A 7,068-nucleotide genomic window follows, 5' to 3' on the forward strand; every position below is an offset into this window, starting at 1 on the left:
AGCCTTGACAGTTCTGCTGACAGCTCTCTTTTTGTTGCAGATGTGTTAGCTAGCTTGCCCTACCACACTGTGTTAAGTCTGAGCATGCACTGCTGTGAACAAATTCAAACAGAAATTATGATTATTGAAATTTGCAGTAACCATTTACAAAAGTCAACTGTGGGTTATATAAATGTGCAATTGGCTAAATGCTGTTAATTTGAGCCCAGCGGTCATGGAGCCTAGTAGTCACGATCATTGAGCCAGTTGACCAAAATCCACTGGTTCAGATCCCTGAGCCCACAAGGTGAAAGATTCTATCATTCTGTCTATGCGCAGACAGAAGACAGATAATGCTAGTTGCTCCTAATTTGTTGCTGTAAATACGAATCTGTTGTTAGCACACACCTAGTAAAAATAATAGTAGAGGGATTATCTACCATTTGTGTTCTGCATCGTTTGCAAAGTTTAAAAAGTATTTGGACAGATTGACATTATGCACCCCTATGAAAAATGCACTGCACCCCTGGACAAATCATTAAATGCTGGTTCTCTATAACAACGTTGCGTCATTCCCTGAAGTTCAGTCAAAATCACGCCATTATTGTCTGAGATAATAGCCTGGGCTCGCAAGGCTCATATCCCAGAGCATCTGTGTCAAATATTATCACTCTGAGAGCGAACAAATGCAGTCCAGCTGATCAGATGATCACAATTAATCTTCCAACACAAATTTGTGAAGTAGACATAGTCTTTTATATACGTCTAAGCCTACTTGATTAATAGCAAAATATCAGAAATAACATTTCCTGTATTCTACCTAATCAAAACTATTGATTCATAGTTAAACACATTCTCTATGTTGAAATACAGTATGTACAAAGAGATGCAGCATTTCACAGTGACACTCCAAAATGTTGCTATTGTGATAAAAAAATGTAAATGCCTTATATAACAAATGATGGAATCAGTTCCTTCCAAACAAATTCCCAGACATACTAGAAATGTCCTTAACTTGGAAGGTTGTTGTCCAGCTGGGTTCAAAATCCAGCAATCAGGTTCAAATCCCTGAAAGCATACTGATTAACATTTGTTAACATCATGGTTTCTCTGGAGCTGTCACAGCAATGTATTGTAATAATGTGAAGAGCTCTTGGGATGGTTCAGTCTCTACCTCCCCTCCTACTCCTCTTAAAAAAAGAAAAGGGGGAGCCTGTACTGACATTCACAACACACAGTATTTTGCTCACTGAAAGTGAGTACGAATTTGGTTCAAAATCTGAATCACCATTAATCATTAGGTACATTGCCACATACTTATACGTTTTCAAATACACATTTGTTTTTTACATCCCCACATATTTACACATATGCATTTATTTACACATACAAGTTGACATACAATTATATACTGTGGGTGGTGAGAATAAGATAATGGGACTTAGGCAGTGTGCATATTATATACATTATTTTCGTTGCAGTATATGCAATCATGTCGAGATAAACAGAGATTATCATTGTTTTGAGTTCCATATAATGCAGATATTTAGTCAGCAGCTAACAGTTTGTAGGTGATATGGGGGAGGTTTTTGGAGAGGAGAATTCTGGGAATGGTGCATGACAAGTTGACAGCGTCGTCAACAGACCTGTTGGTTCTTACCTGGTCAAGTGACTGAGGGCCCTTTGTGAGTCAAATTTGCAGTAAAACTAGTTCCATTTTTTCAGCAGTGCCGTGTTCATTGCAACAACATAGGCCTTTGGTTTGCAGTAGACAATACAACTACATTGACGGTATTCAGCAGACTCTCTCATCATCAGCAACTTACAGAACTGAGTGCAGAGATTTTCATACTTTCTTGTTTGTACAATTTTCTGAAATTATTTTTCGTCTGATAATTTTTCAGGCTGATCAGTTATTTCTAGAAATTCACTTTCACAGCCTTTCCTTAAACTCTTGGACCAAATTCTTGATTTGAGCTTTTTCTTGGTATTGATTTTTACCTCCTGCTCTTGGGTTTCTCCTTTGTGTCAGAAGAGAGCTCTGTCTTCTCTTGCTTTCATGGGTGATGGAGAAATAACTAAGCTTTGGTTAATGTTGCAGTATTGGTCACCATCTAACTTAATCAACAAGATGGTGTCAGTTACAAGTACTTGGTTTATGTAATGAGGTGCTTGACCTTTGATTCCAACTTGGCCCAGCAGACATTTATTAATAAAAAAACTATTTAAGAAACTCAGTCAATCTAACACAATATAAGATCGTCCACTTGTGAAAGTCATCAGGGAAATGTTCTCATATTCTGTTCTCTGCGGCACTGTGTGATGTTCCAACCCACCAAAATGAAGGTTTGTCTTGAGGACTTTCCCTCTGGCGCTGTTTGATATTACTGCAGATCAGATGTTTTAGGGCCATTATGGGTTACACTGCTACCATAACATATATCCCACACAATTAAAGACCAGTGACAAGACCCAGAGTAGGGAAGATGATGAGAGGCATAAAGCGACGATTGTCTGGTTCAGACCTCTCTCCCACTGAGGGCATGAACGCTCTACAATCAGATCTCCCTTCATTCTTGGTAGCCCCTCTTCTCCATATAGTTGTACAACCAAATCTATGAGTGCACACAAGACACATGATCATGGTCACAAATAAGTATGCCAGTGGTCCAGGACACACCCACGCACACACACAAAATACATCACACGCAAATTCCAAAGCTTTGCCTCAAGGCCGTAATTACAATATTCAAATATGCTCAAAATGTCCCCCTCAATAAATGTATATATAAATTACAAATAATATAAAAAGGTGCTATGGTACGACAGGCAACCATGCACCGCCGTCCAAAAAAATCATTATAATGTGAACATAATCATAACTCGACAAATTGCCGTTATTATTACTACCGGTTCTAGTTTTACAGTTTACTGCAGTTCTGCGTGTAGTTTGTCCAGGTGCTGTTGCCGTACACAAGCAGAAGCTGTTGTTAGCAGGGTTTTTGGACTACTTCCGAACTTAACCGCGGCCGCACCATTTCTGTCTTTATATGCTAAATCTTGTGTTTCTATGCTGTTATCACAGTCAAGGCAGATTTATACTTCAATGTCAAACGCGTCTGCGTAGGATTCGCGGACAGCGCAGAGAGCCGCACAGGCCCGCACAGCCAGGCCGCATAGGCTACGTGCACCAAATCTAAAAGCGCGTAGCTATGGCTTCACATGAGTCAATACCGCATCTTACGTTTTGTTCCCAGGTGGGAGCGGGGTCACTTGTAAACAAAAACAAAAAACTTGTAACAAAAGTTGGGCTAGTTTTTTGTAACAACATTTTGGACTGGTTTTGAGCAGTCGTTGTCTTGGAAATTTGTACTTAACCTGGCATTGTGGTAAGTGCTATTGACAGGTAATTGTGGAAATAAAGAATAGTTTAATCAATCAACCGTCACTAATGTCTATCATACCTAGGCTACCTGAAAAGCTAATAGCCACATTCACCCAGCGACCAACAACGGTGCTCATGTGCTTATTCAACTAAGGTTAATGATTTTGTTAGATTTGTCAGAAAGCCCTCTTGAGATCTGAGTAAAGTGTCAATCATTTATGTTGCTCTGCATGTGTAATTTATGCAGACAGTAGTTGTTTTCATCTATATTCGTATAGTGTACTGTATAGTTGTGTTTGCTTATTGTATGATAAATAGCATTATTGATGTTTGTTTGATTAAAGTGCAAGCAGTTTTATTAGTCAACTTTCATTCACAGGGTTATCATGAGCACGGGGGGAAGGTGGCAGTGACATTCATACGTTTTCTGGGCAGCCTAAGCTGAGAGCATTGGGAAAATGAGTCCCAGTCAGATGATATAAGGATACAGTAGCACAAGAGGTGAGTCAAAGTTTATTGATATAATAATAATTGCCATTCAGATCAGAAATGGTTAGTAATCCATTCCTGAACATCATGGCAAGAAACAAAACTGGTTTACTGATTTATTTCATGTTCACTCTGGTGCATTCAGAGTAAAGAAAGAGAGGGGGAGAGAGAGCATGAGGATGTCAACAGGGCAGGGAAAGCAGGTGACATGGAGGTGAGTGAGAAAAGGAGGAGATATTGATGACCGATCTGATGTTGTTTTCGATGACATCCTAATAAAGACTTAGGCACAGGCCCCACTGAGGGTAGGTATAGGCACAGGTACCACTAAGGTTAGGTTTAGGCACAGGTGCCACTGAGGTTAGGTTTAGGCACAGGTGTCTCTGAGGTTAGGGTTAGGTCAAAGGGTGGGGGGCAGGGGAATATTCTGTCTTTGGACTGGGGTAACCAACTAACTTCAGGTCAGCTGCGATGATGGTCCAGCAATATTAATTATGATGTTGTAGTAACACCAACACAGTGATGTTAGATTGTGTAAATATTGATGGTTAAGAGTCTTATAAATATTCTACAATACATCCTTACTACTACTAACTGCTCGTTAAAACAGCCTGAGCATCCATAGTTGATGCATGAGTTGTTTTATAGGAGACTTGAAACCTGTCCTAACAATGCTTGACCAGAAATATTAGACCTAGGAAGGGAGAGGACATTCTATTTCCTTTAACAAAAATGCAATAATAATATTGGGAGCTCTTTTGTCCTTGTATATTTCACTTTATGCTCAAATAAGTATGACTCCAGACCAATTGTTTTTTTGGCATTCATGTTATTTTTTGGTTTGTATTGTCTTGTAAAATAATATCTGTAATGTTTCGATTGGATATATTCGTGGTGTACATCATCAAAATGAATATATACAAATGTTGATCACAACACAAATTAAAGTAGTAATCAGAAGCACACCGCAACTTGAATAACGTTGAGTTATTAACCTAAGATGTGTGACAAGAGATTCAGCTTTGTTTTTGATTAGTTGTTGTAAATGTTGATGGATTCCAACAAAAATAACCAGACAATTAATGTCCTCTGAACGTGTCACCAACTAAGAGACCAGTAGAAAAGTAGACCAGTTGAGCATGACTGGAGCTTCAGAAAGAGTTAGGACCAGTGGCCTATATGTTGTTTTGGCGGCAGGAGAAGAGTCCACAAAAACATGGAAAACACGTGTGTGTACTTGGAATACATGATTGTTATGAAAGGCAATTGTGTGGATGAGCAATAAATGTCGTATCAGTAGAAAAATATGATCTTCCCCTGTAATGACATTTCTACAAATGACACAAAGATTACAAAGATTATACTTTGTAATAATGTATTCACCACATATCGACAGAAATGCATAGCTTCAATACCTGGTGTTGCCCCTTGGGCTGAAATAACTTCATGTGGCCATTTCTTGTAACTGTCTATCAGTCACATCAACTGGGAGGAAGGCGGTACAGGTCTCTTCGAACCCGCACCAGCAGGCTCAGGAACATATTCTTCCCACCCACTGTAACCCTGCTTAACTCTGTGACCCTGTGAACTCTGTGAACCATCACTTACCACACCTCGCCCTGCCTCTCAGGCGCTACTCCCATTGTACTAGTTTGTACTAACCAACCACCACCACCCCCCCCCCCCCCCCGAGATTGCCAAGCTTTCAGTTGTTACAGGTATGTGTCTACCTCAGGAACCTCACTGCTGCTATCCCTGCATTTCAGTTGCACATACACCTTGTACATTCAGTTAGCCTCTTTGCACATTTAGAACTGCCATCATGCTTGAATTATAAAAGTTGTTACATACGCAAGTTTACCACAGGGTCCTTGTTGCTGCTATCTCTGCATCCCGGTTGCATATGCTACTTTACTCCTTCAAAAGAGCTTGTTTGCACATCTAGAATGTAATTTAGAATTTGCCATTTGTACCCGCACAACTATTACCCCGCTTGTAACCTACACTATACTCAATACTTTTAAAAGTTTCTGCCCTCTTTATTTGCCTTAATTGCACATTTAGTATTGCCATTTGTACTGAATTTGCATTAATTGCACATCGATACTTTTCACTTGTAATATACATATACTTAATAATAGTAATGGTAAATTCTTGTACATTTTCTGCCCTCCTCTGTTTGCACATCTGTTTAGATGCTACAGTAACTGCACTTCGTTGTACTATACTTGTGGCTGAGACTCTTCAGTATGATACCTTCATGTTCCACCTAATTGTCTAAAGTCTCACGGTGAGACACTCAAGTAATGGACCTCTGATGAATGAATGAAATTACAGGAGTAGTGGAATGCGGAGCGGTCGCTACATCTAATGGACCTCTGATGAATGAATGAAACGACAGGAGTAGTGGAATGCTGAGCGGTCGCTACATCTAATGGACCTCTGATGAATGAATGAAACGACAGGAGTAGTGGAATGCTGAGCGGTCGCTACATCTAATGGATCTCTGATGAATGAATGAATGAAACGACAGGAGTAGTGGAATGCTGAGCGGTCGCTACATGCCGTGAGGCTGGACTCCAGCTCCCCCTGCTGCCCTCTTCACACCTTCCATGTGTTATGTAGATGAGACAGACACCTAAAAGACCTACTATCTGGGTTCATACTCTGTTCATATTCTGATTTAACATGGCTTTCACTTGTTTTATCATAGTTGTTTAATTACAAGTGCCCATACTAGAATAGTATGGCCTGGTCTAAGTGGCTTATTGCAGATACTCCATTCACATCACCTGGTCTGAGTGGCCAATGGCATATACTAAATTAGCATGGTCTGGTCTAACAGGCCTATTGCAGTGGTTCCGAACCTTTCTGCTCCAGGTACCTCGTAATCACTCTCAAAATCTCATGAGGAATACCATTGGCGGGGTCACAGATTGTTTTAACATTCAACTTTTCAATAGAATTCATTTGATCCATGGAAGTGATTCCAACCAGTTCATATATACAAAGGGCTTGGCAAACTTTATGTAACTTTGTTCCCATTTTTTTGATCCAATAATAATGACAATACAAAATAATAAAAATAAAATATTAAGAATATGTAAGTCTATCTGATGTAGCCCCATGGTCCATAATGTGTCCACACCCCACAGATTAAAAACCACTGGCCAACTGTATATTGGAAGAGGTACTATCCATACTATTGTTCTATT

The 7,068-nt window shown here is 39.7% G+C and overlaps 1 long non-coding RNA gene across 1 annotated transcript; it reads left to right on the plus strand.

Moving 5' to 3' along the window:
• Positions 1–2,933: 2,933 nt before the first annotated feature.
• On the plus strand, positions 2,934–4,037 carry LOC117594818. Its single transcript, XR_004576074.1, has 3 exons — positions 2,934–3,368; positions 3,744–3,865; positions 3,999–4,037. It is a non-coding gene; the product is annotated as an uncharacterized LOC117594818 (long non-coding RNA).
• Positions 4,038–7,068: the final 3,031 nt, after the last annotated feature.

This window comes from Esox lucius, chromosome 1, assembly GCF_011004845.1.
Source record: "Esox lucius isolate fEsoLuc1 chromosome 1, fEsoLuc1.pri, whole genome shotgun sequence".
NCBI classification, from domain to species: Eukaryota; Metazoa; Chordata; class Actinopteri; order Esociformes; family Esocidae; genus Esox; species Esox lucius.